The sequence below is a fragment of the Salmo salar genome, chromosome ssa09 (assembly GCF_905237065.1).
Source record: "Salmo salar chromosome ssa09, Ssal_v3.1, whole genome shotgun sequence".
Classification (NCBI taxonomy): domain Eukaryota; kingdom Metazoa; phylum Chordata; class Actinopteri; order Salmoniformes; family Salmonidae; genus Salmo; species Salmo salar.
Window position 1 is genome coordinate 148,949,329 of NC_059450.1, and position 11,856 is coordinate 148,961,184.

The following is an 11,856-nucleotide window of genomic DNA, read 5'->3' on the forward strand; positions in this document are numbered from 1 at the left end:
GATCTTCCGAGCATGAGTTCACTGATCTTTAGCGCAATGGACCCAAAGTAAAACCCTAAACATGCATACAAGTTGACTTTCTCCCTGTTTGTCCAACCACTAACCCATTCATCGACGCTAACTACCTTTAGCGCCTATGGACGACAGTATCTTCTGGCCGGAGGAGAAAAACATAAGGAACGTGGCTTTCATTTTCAAATGCAAAAGTTAAATTACTACACAGCTTTTTATAGGGTTACGGTTCACACAAGGCTACGGAAGACAGACACTACAAACATGTTGTCACTGAAAAAATACTGTTGGCTGCAACTGTTAAAGCATTCACAGTAAGTGCATTTTTGCATTTGTGAAATTATGTTGAAGTGATATGAAAAGTGGAGGGCTTTATGTTTCTAGAACTGTACCGCAATTGAGAACCCGATTCACATTTAGATGGAGTATTTTGCTGTTTCAGCTGCCAGAGCCAATTTGCCTCTAACTAACAAAACATGAGGTCCTTGGAGTATAGTAACGTTAGGCTTCTTTAGTCCATTATTGGGCTAGCCAACCACTACACCACCATCATACTTGTGTGTAGAGGGAGGAGAGATTTGGTGTGTGCGAGAAGGTCAGTGTAAAGATAAAGCGGTTGTTTAAAGATTTGCCTAGATCTTCAGCATCTGTATGTCTTCCATCAGGGGTACGTGTGTGTAACGTGGTGATCAGCCAGGATGGGGGGATCTTGGGCGGCGGTGGGGTTGGTGGCCGCCCCCCGTCATCTTCAACTTCCAGACTTCTTTGTGGAGAAGCTACGTCACGAGAGTCCTGAGGGTGTTTCAAGAGCTGGTGCTTAGCAACATCAGCCGCCTCATCGACCTTCCCGGTGCTGAGTTCTCTCTGCTGTTAGGGGACGAGGGAGGGCCCAAGACACTCACAGGGGCCGGAGGGGGATTCTTCCGCTCCTTCAACTTCCTCAAACGTAAAGGTGAGAGACCTGCAGAGGATCAACCAAGGGTGTCTTCACCTGGGGTGTGATCCCAGCAGGATGCAATGAGAACAAACATGCCTGTCTGACATGTAGAAGAGGGAATCACGATGGCTTTACTCATGGAATTTTTATCTGTAATGTTTGACTGTGTTTGGCTACTGAACGTGGCCCTGGGTTGCAATAATGTTGAATAATAATATGAAATGTACAGCACTCAGATTCTCGTCCTTTGGCCGTTGTCATCGTCACAGATAAGGAAGTGGTGTTCGGGACTCCTTTGACAGAGGGGAGGCATCGTAGATTTACAGCTCATTCGAATACCTCAGCAAGAGTGAGTTGATCATGTTGTTACAGTTCCATCTGAGGCATGATCCCTGAATGTAATTCTCTCCTCTCTGTCCTGGCACCCAATGGTAGAACCAGCTAGGACAGCAGAGTCCCTGCCCATCTTCCGAAACATCTAAAACCCTATCTCTTCTAAGAGTATCTTAAATAATCCACAGAACCCCCCTTTCATAGCTCTAACTTTGCTGATAGCTACTTTTATTGAGGAAAAATGTACGTAATATGACTGTGATATGTGGTTGTCCCACCTACTGATCTTAAGATAAATGCACTAACTATGTCGCAATTGATAAGTGTCTGCTAAATGACTCAAATGTATTGTAAAATCTTATCAGAAAGTAGGCTAAACTTGCTGTACTGACATGCAGGTTGTAGTACTCAAGTCTGTAGTGCCAGCTTTCTACATTAAGCAATGGAGCTTTTAGCACTACCAAGGGAGTCGTAACTCGAATGTAAAAGACTGACTCAACACTTGGGACTCGGTTAGTCCTCCCCCCAAAAATAAGATTCTCCCGGACTGTCTGTTTTATTTTGATTGTTAGTTCTCAAAGGTGATCTTATTTAAAAATATACAGCTCAGTTATCTTTTCTACACTGAACAGAAATATAAATGTAACATGTAAAAGTGTTGGTCCCATATTTCATGAGCTGAAATAAAAGATCCCAGAAATGTTCCATTACACACAAAAAGTGTATTCTCTCATTTTGTGCACAAATTTGTTTACATCCCGTTAGTGAGCATTTATCCTTGTGCCAAGATAATCCATCCACCTGACAGGTGTGGCGTATCATGAAGCTGATTAATCTGCATGATCATTACACAGGTGCACATTGTGCTTGGAACGATAAAGGCCACTTTAAAATGTGCGGGTTTGTCACACAACACAATGCCACAGATGTCTCAAGTTTGAGGGAGCGTGCTAATTGGCATGCCAACTGCATGAATGGTCACCAGTGCTGTTGCCAGAGAATTTTATATTAATTTCTCTACCATAAACTGCCTCAGTCTCAACCTCATGCTTCGGCATGATAATGCACGGCCCCATGTGGCAAGGATTTGTACACAATTCCTGGAATTGCACCAGACATTGTCACCCATTTCGCATGTTTAGGATGCTCTGGATCAACATGTAAGACGGCGTGTTCGGTTCCCACCAATATACAGCAACTCCGCAAAGCCATTGAAGAGAAGTGGGACAACATTCCGCCATAATCAACAGCCTGATCAACTCTATGCGAAGGAGATGTTGCGCTGCATGAGGCAAATAGTGATCACACCAGATACTGACTGGTTTTCTGATTTACAACCCCCTACATTTTTTGAAGGTAATGTGACCAACAGATGCATATCTGTATTCCCAGTCATGAAATCCATAGAGTAGGGACTAATGAATTAATTTCAGTTGACTGGTTTCCTTATAGGAACTCTAACTCAGTAAAGTGCTTTGAAATTGCTTCATGTTGCCTTTTATATTTTCTGTTCAGTATACATGCTGTATATCTGGTTTAAGTTTGACTGAAAACATTTTTACAAACCCTAAAATAATTTCCATTCCATAAAAAATATATACAAATTTACTTTTTTGGGGTGCCGAATGATTTATCAGCGGTGACCCGCTGCTGCTAAATGAGTATTGGAGAAACACTGCTGATTGATTCACTACATATTTGATTTATTGATTGATTTCCACCATTGATTGATGATCAGACTTACATGTTAAGGGCCTGTTCAGGGTGCTAGGTGGTTTATTGTTTAATTGATTGATTGATGATCAGACCTGCAGGTAGAGGGGTCTGTTCAGGGTGCCAGGTAACAGTGTGCGGCAGCAGGCCCTGAAGGAGCAGCTGAACAGTGGGGCAGACATCGACCTGGAGGCAGGGGCTTCACCCCAACGACGTGGCCACCCTCCTTAAGACCTTCCTGGGAGAGCCCTGAACCCCTCCTCACACACCAACACTTCCACGCTCACCTCAAAATAGCAGGTACCCCTGTCTGAGCACCTCCCCACTCTCTCTCCTGTAGCTTTTTAGTTTTCATAAACCTACAAAAAACAATCACACCCTGGTGTTCACAAATCTGTAGAATTGATGTTCACAGTTTAATATACCTGTACCCCATGATACCTTTATTGAAGTGTCTTGTGTGTGTTCTGTTTCTGTCCCATCCCCCTCTTCTCTCTCCTCCCTCCATTCCCCCAGACATGACTCTGTTGGATGAGAAGGGCAACAAGACGTCAGTACCTGATAAGGAGCGTCAGATTGAGGCCTTACAGCCCTCTTCCTGCTGCTCCCCAGGCCAACCGCAGCCTCCTCAAACTGATCCTGGACCTGCTCTACCACACCGCCAAGCAGCAGGACAAGAACAAAATGTCTGCCTTCAACCTCGCCCTCATGTTCGCCCCCCACGTCGTGTGGCCCAGAGATGTATGTACTGCAACTCAAATTCAAATCAAATGTGTTTTATAAAACCCATTTTTATGTCGGCAGTTGACAAAAAGTGCTTTGCAGATACCCAGCATAAAACCTCAGAGAAAACAATGCCAAGGCAGAATCACAGGGACTAGGAAAAACACCTGAAGCTGGACTGTGCCGTGATCATTTATCATGTGGATCAGGGTTTCCCAAACTCTGTCCTGAGGCTTGTTGTCCTAGCACTACACAGCTTATTCAGATAGTCACAGTTTGACCATGACTTCCTTATTTCAATCAACTGTGTAGTGCATAATACATGAGTATTCAGGACCCTTTCCTATGAGAGTTGAAATTGCTCAGGTGCATCCTGTTTCCATTGATTATTCTTGAGATGTTTCTACAACTCTGATTGGAGTCCACCTGGGGTAAATTCAATTGATTGGACATGTTTTGGAAAGGCACACACCTGTCTATACACTGTCAACTGTGGGACCTTATATGTCAGAGCAAAAAACAAGCCATGAGGTTAAAGGAATTGTCTGCAGAGTGCCCGAGACAGGATTGTGTTGATGCACAGATCTGGGGAAGGGTACCAGGTACCAAAAAGCACAGGTGTCTCCATCATTCTTAAATGGAGTAAGTTTGGAACCACCAAGACTCATGACCAAACTGAGCAATCGGGGGAAAGGGTCTTGGTCATGAAGTGACCAAGAACCCAATGGTCACTCTGACAGAGCTTCAGAGTTCCTCTGTGGACATGGTTGTCCTTCTGAAAGGTTCTCCCATCTCTGCAGCACTCCACCAATCAGGCCTTTATGGTAGAGTGGCCAGACGGAAGCTACTCCTCAGTAAAAGGATCATGACAGCCTGCTTGCAGTTTTCCAAAAGGTACATAAAGACTCTCAGACCATGAGAAACAAGATTATCTGGTCTGATGAAACCAAGAGTGAACTCTTTGGCCTGAATGCCAAGTGTCATGTCTGGAGGAAACCTGGCACCATCCCTACGGTGAATCATGGTGCTGGCATCATCATGTTGTGGGGATGTTTTTCAGAGACAGGGACTGGGAGACTAGTCGGGATCGAGGGAAAGATAAATGGAGCAAAGTAATTCTGCTCCAGACCACTCAGGACCTCAGACTGGGGCAAAGGTTCACCTTCCAACAGGACAATGGCCCTAAGACACAGCCAAGACAATGGAGGAGTGGCTTTGGGACAAGTCTCTGAATATCCTTGAGTGGCCCAACCAGAGCCCGGACTTGAACCCGATCAAAACATCTCTGGAGAGACCTGAAAATAGCTGTTTAGTGACGATCCCCATCCAACCTGACAGAGCTTGAGAGGATCTGCAGAGAAGAATGGGAGAAAATCCCCAAATACAGGCGTCAAGAAAACTTATGTAAATGTGATATTTCTTTATTTATATATATATATATTTCCCAAGATTTCTAAAAGCTTGTTTTTTTCTTTGCATTAAGTTATTTTATTTACATTTTAATAATTTTTTGAATAAGGCTGTTGCGTAACAAAATGTAAAGAAAAGGTCAAGGGGTCTGAATACTTTCCGAATGCACAGTGTGTAGATACTGTAGACTGTTAAATGTAGGCTTTACTGTCCTGTAGTCATGGTGATGGATTCACTTGGCTTGCCAGTAGAACCTCAGATATACACTGGCCCACAAATGTGTTCTGTGTTTTGTTCTGGTACAGCCTATCCCTCACAGTGCACAGTGTTATGAATTGTAGAATCAGGAATGTAATAAAATCAAAAATGCCTTTAATTTAGGTGTGAATATAAATAATTAGGTGGGTGCTTATTTGTCCTATTTCACACATGTAATGTTACGCATGTTATTTTTTTCATATCCCAACTCCCACTGAGACCCTGGGAGATTAATACGGCCAGGGTCTGCCATTATCAACGCCACCCTGGAGCAATTAGGGCTAAGAGCCTTAGTCAAGGCACATCAACACATTTTCACTGTCGGCTCTGGGATTTAAACAGGGGACTTAGTTACTGGCCCAATGCTCTAACCACTAGGCTACCTCTGACTGATTGATTTTCATTCAGCTTACAGTCGTTTGTGTGTGTGTGTGTGTGTTTTATCCAGATGGTGGCCAGTGACCTCCAGGAGAATCTGAAGAAGCTAAACAACGGCATGGCCTTCCTCATTAAACACTCCCAGAAACTATTCAGGGTCAGAGAGACTAACTTCACACTCTGGGCCAGTTTCCCATCCCAGAATCAGCCTAGTCCAGAGGGGCTTTCTATAAAGCAGGATCAAAGAGTTAGCAGAATATTTAGGCAAGTTAGCTGGCTAACTTTAAAACATTTGAAAGATAATCTTGAAATGAGCATGGTCTAATTTGATTCAACAAACAAAAACATATCTAAGTTTAGCTTCTTTAAAAAAATATATATTTTTTTTACCAGAAAATCTATAGTTATTTCTGGTTGCTTTTCAAAGTTATAACACATTAATCCTGCTTTGTACTATGCCACACTGGACTAAAACACTTCTCAACACATTGAGAATACCTCATACTATTGGCTTCAACTGTGTCTGGGAAACTAGCCCAGTTGTCAGTGTTATTTTGTAAGATCTGTGGAACATGGGCTACAATAAGGTAATGCTTTGTGTCAAGTACAGAAGAGCAATATAATCATTATTTTTGGTGTGTGTTTTGATGGATACCGATTATTGTGTGTCCACTCAGGCTCCTATGTGCTCGAGGGAGCATGCCAGAATGCACTTCACAGGATCTAAGACCCTGCAGACCAAGGTTAGTAGTAGGACTCTCTTTCACCTGCTGGGTTTACATCATCTATGCCATTAAAGAATGTTGCACTTCTCTCAAACAAAGGACCATATTAGATCAAACTGGGACAGGTGATTCGTGAGCGTCTCAGAGCAGGAGTGCTGATCTAGGATCAGATCCTCCCCCTTTCCATTCATTATCTGCACGGCCAAACTTATCCTAGATCAGCACTCCTCTGAGACGCTTTATGAATACAGGCCCTGTATAGTTGAAAGCATCCCAGTTACCAGAAGGCTAGGTGGATCTGTTGCCCAACTTGCTTATACCTCTCCAGTCCTTTCAGATCTACAGGGCCTATTACAAGTGTCTTGGTGCTGGAAATGTCTAGCTGTAGTTTAGAGGTGTAGATTAACCTAATCTCCCTCTAAGCTGAAATAGGTTCTGTCCCATGTGGCACCCTATTCCTATTGCACTACTTTATATAGGGAATAGGGTGCCATTTGGGATGTATCCAGACTCATGTTGTGATGGAAACTAATGGCCCCGTTCCCACCCCTCCCCTCAGGATGATATAGACCTGTTATCTGTGACTGGTTTCCATGCCCCTGTTCCCCTGAAGAGGTGTTGGGCTGACCCGTCTCAGTACCTGTCTCCCTCCTCGTCGTCCCAGGGCCAGCAGCACCACAAGAGGAGTCCCTGAAGGAGCTGTTCAGACACGTCCATGACAACATGCCCAACTCTGCCAAGAAGAAGAAACTCTTACGACAGGTACTCACTGCCGGACTGCTTCTTAATATTCTCTTTCCTTGTCTCCTTTTCGATACGAGGCAGATTCACATTTCATGTAGATTAGAATGACTAGCTAAATCCCAATATCCTGTCTCCTCATCCTCCATCTCGTTCTCCTCCTCCTGCAGCTTGCTAAACAGACCACCCCGGCCTGGCCTCAGGGACACCATCAACAACTATCAGACCCCCTGCCCAGAGCAAGAAACACCCCCGCTCCCGCTCCTTCGGAGGATTCATCAAGGTGTGTGTCATTGTGTTTATGTGTATTTGCCTTACAATTGTAATATCCAATCAACATACTTTGCGTGTATTTTGTAAATGTGTTACTTTGTATCCAATATGAACTTAGTATGTTGTAGTCCCCATCTGCTACATCATAACTGTTCTGTCTATTGTATATGAGGATCTTTAAGGGCAATTCCTCCCCTTTTCAACCTCCTATTCATTATGCCAAGCACCATACCAGTGAAAACGGGCATTTCTACATTCTATAGATTCAAAAGTTACCTATGACATTATCAAAAAAAGATTTCCTGGTAAAGTGAAGTTAAATAACTGTTCTGTCGACTGTCCTACCCTCCTGATCAAATGAACCAATGAAAACAGAGGAGACATAAGGGGGACCAACAGGTTGGAGAGAGGGGCAGACAAATCTCCCGGAGATGGTTGCTGCGGCGATGGGACGGCTGGGAAAGGAAAACTCGTCCTGCAGTCGGTGAGCGACATTGACACACAAGGAGACCACACAAACACACTTCCTTGTCCACAGCTTCCTTGTTTTTTCTAGATGTTCATGGTTGTGTGTGTGTCGTCTCCAGGTGAACAGTCCGGTGACGGTGAATAATAATACTCCAGTGGGGGTCAAGGCCTATGATAGCATGGCCCTCAATAGAGAGAGGAGACTCAACTATCAAAGGTGTGTTGCTTTTGGATTGATAACATGGCAATTGCCACTTTTTTTTATAGACATTTACATACATATGTTTTTGCGTATGTTGTATATCTTTCCTGATAAACTTCAATGTCATCATTCAACATTACAATACAGCCACATTTCCACATCTTGTGAGCTTTAACTTTCTGTTTTTTCCCCGTGTCTCATTCATCTTCTTTCTCTTTTTTTTTTTTTAATCTCTCCGTCTCCCTCCCTCCAGGACTCTCCATCCATCTCCAGAATGTGTCGATGTAGAGGATTGGTACTAGCAACAACGGACTTGTTTTTTTTTTTTTGTCCTTTTTTTTTTTTTCTTATATAAAGTAAACTATATTGTAACTTTCTAAATCTGTGACAAATACAACATTAGTCCCCAGCCAGACATGGGTTGCATCCCAATAATCTCGTATTTCTCCTGAAGTGTGCTCTTGTTCACTTCCCTCAATGAGTTTGAAAGGAAATTACTGGAATACCTATATGGAAACTCCTTCTAGCCCATGCCTACACAATCCAAGACTTTTACATTTGACCACTAGCTGAGCCTATATGGATACTTTTACATTTGACCACTAGCTGAGCCTATATGGATACTTTTACAGTTGACCACTAGCTGAGCCTATATGGATACTTTTACAGTTGACCACTAGCTGAGCCTATATGGATACTTTTACAGTTGACCACTAGCCGAGCCTATATGGACACTTTTACAGTTGACCACTAGCTGAGCCTATATGGATACTTTTACAGTTGACCACTAGCCGAGCCTATATGGATACTTTTACAGTTGATCACTAGCTGAGCCTATATGGATACTTTTACAGTTGACCACTAGCCGAGCCTATATGGATACTTTTACAGTTGACCACTAGCCGAGCCTATATGGATACTTTTACAGTTGACCACTAGCCGAGCCTATATGGACACTTTTACAGTTGACCACTAGCTGAGCCTATATGGACACTTTTACAGTTGACCACTAGCTGAGCCTATATGGATACTTTTACAGTTGACCACTAGCTGAGCCTATATGGATACTTTTACAGTTGACCACTAGCCGAGCCTATATGGACACTTTTACAGTTGACCACTAGCTGAGCCTATATGGATACTTTTACAGTTGACAACTAGCCGAGCCTATATGGATACTTTTACAGTTGACCACTAGCTGAGCCTATATGGATACTTTTACAGTTGACCACTAGCTGAGCCTATATTGTACTATATGTAAGTATCTTGTTTGTGTTTTTTACATTTTCTTCTGAATCTGATGTTTGTGCTACTCATCTGAAAATGTGGCGTCTAATTTGACTAATATTCTACGTCCCAATGGTTGCCCTACACACAGCACACTGACGGGATGATTATATCCCCTACAAAATGCTGATTAGCACCAGTCACATTTGTCTGGGGCCTGTTCCAAAAGCTGGATCAATGAGTTAGCCAGCAAACTGGCCCAAATTGCTTGAAATGACTCAACAACAGAAACAACTATTATACAAATGTAGATTATTTTAATCAACCAGGAAATCAAGAGAGATGAGGCAAAGGCTGTTAATCAAAGTTAGCTGGCTGATGTAAACTGCCTCTGGAATAAAAGTTGTCTGGCTGATGTATTAACCCTGCCTTCTGGAATATCAAAGTTAGTGCTGATGTATTAACCCTGCCTTCTGGAATATCAAAGTTAGCTGGCTGATGTATTAACCCTGCCTTCTGGAATATCAAAGTTAGCGGCTGATGTATTAACCCTGCCTTCTGGAATATCAAAGTTAGCTGGCTGATGTATTAACCCTGCCTTCTGGAATATCAAAGTTAGCTGGCGGATGTATTAACCCTGCCTTCTGGAATACCCCACAGCTCTTATGGTGTCTAAAGGCCAGTGGGTTTACTGATACTGTCTGTTAGCTCAAATGACTCCCCTGTTCCCTATATAGTGCACTATTGGCCATAAGTAGTGCACTACACTTTATAGTAGTGCATGTGGTGGTGTTGGAGAAACACTGGCTCAGGGTTTCTTGGATCTATATCATACAAATACAGGTCAATACATATTGGATGATGATGAACAAACCAACCTGTAATGGCATCTGTGTTTGGGAGAGATGTAGGTAGGGCTTCATTTTGGGACGACTATTTATTTTTATTGTCTGAGATTTGTGTATTAACTGATTGAACTCCTCAATGTGTACAATGTCATATTTCGCCTGCCTGGTTTGGCCTTTGAGGTTTGATAGTACAATGTTGTGATTATAATTTATTTTCTTTTTTAACTGGAAGTCATGGGTTTTGGGTGGATATTGGTTGGGACGCTAATGTTGTTGAAAGATTTTCTGGAAGTCTGAGATGCTTTTTGCTTTGTTGGAGAGGGAAATTTGTAGTGACGGTGTCAATAGAGGATTCTCTTACAGTACCTTCAGTGTTGCCCGGTCTGATACAAGTCTTCTTTATTGAGCGTGAATTGGGACATTTGATCTGGGTCATGTTCATTAGGCACCAAATATAGAATAAGACGGATTCAAACTAGGAGGGACTACCTGGACTTTGTCCAATAAGGAACCCTTATTTTCACTTTCCGTTGCAGAATGTTTTGAAAAGTTTTTGTTGTGTACCCTAATGGACATGACGTTGGTTTTAATGGGGCTGTTTTTAGAGGAAGTGTTAATGGGGAATGTGTGTGAATGGTTTTGTGGTAAGTTTTAAAGAGATGGGTGTATTTTTTTGAAAAAGAAATTATACATGAAATGACAGATTTACCGGAAGCTTTCTGCTGAGGTTTTCAAGATGGCTTTTTTTTACTCTTTTTATATTATCTGTGCTGGTTATGTTATTCCACTGCTTTTAAAAAAAACTTTGGCCCCTGTCTTTTCTCTCTGTTACCGGAAGGTTTTCAGCCAATCAAGGCCCAACACATTTTTATTTTTTTTAAGTGTCATTTTGAAAAGCTGAAGGGTCATCTGGCCATTAGTGGTTGATACACACTGAGTCTTGCTGGAAACAGTTTTGCTAATGTGCGATCATCTTTATGATGTGAGTCAGTTCTAGATTACATGATACAACATGTGGGCATTATCTTTTAATCTCCCTTATTATTTTTGTGTTACGTGTGTCTCTTGTATGTTGAAAGTCTTTGGTTTTGTCAGCCAATGTTGACCATGGTTTTAAATGTTTACACATCAACTGTACAGTACTACTAGTTTTTCAGTTTATTTTTGTTCAGTCTATCTGTGAATAACAACAGCATGGGTATGTGTCCCAAATGGCACCCTATTCCCTATATAGAATATTCTATATGGCACCTTATTCCAAAATGGCACTATTCCCTATCTACTTTAGAACAGGGCCCTATTCCCTATATAGTGTACTATTTTTGAGCAGAGCTCTGTGCCCTGGTCAGAAGTAGTGCATTACATTTTGAATTTGAGACGAGACATGGAGTTACATTAATGTCTACTAAAATAAACATAGTATACTCACATTGCTGCCGAGACTTGCTTTCATGCATCTTCCTCTGTTCATAGAAATCTGTTACCAGTGCCTTTAAATGTAAGGTCATTTTAGCCTACCTGTTTTAGTTTTTAGTTGTGTAAAATAAGATGTTTTTTTTAACTCTGTCATATAGATGCATTGATTTACTACTGGTGCTATGGATTAAA

General features: G+C 42.2%; 1 long non-coding RNA gene and 1 pseudogene across 1 annotated transcript; both read left to right on the forward strand.

Moving 5' to 3' along the window:
- The first annotated feature begins 710 nt into the window (after nucleotides 1–710).
- LOC123724100 (rho GTPase-activating protein 19-like) lies at nucleotides 711–7,631 on the forward strand (annotated as a pseudogene).
- A 342-nt stretch (nucleotides 7,632–7,973) lies between these two features.
- On the forward strand, nucleotides 7,974–9,544 carry LOC123744756 (uncharacterized). Its single transcript, XR_006771227.1, has 3 exons — nucleotides 7,974–7,987; nucleotides 8,091–8,188; nucleotides 8,427–9,544. It is a non-coding gene; the product is annotated as an uncharacterized lncRNA (long non-coding RNA).
- Nucleotides 9,545–11,856: the final 2,312 nt, after the last annotated feature.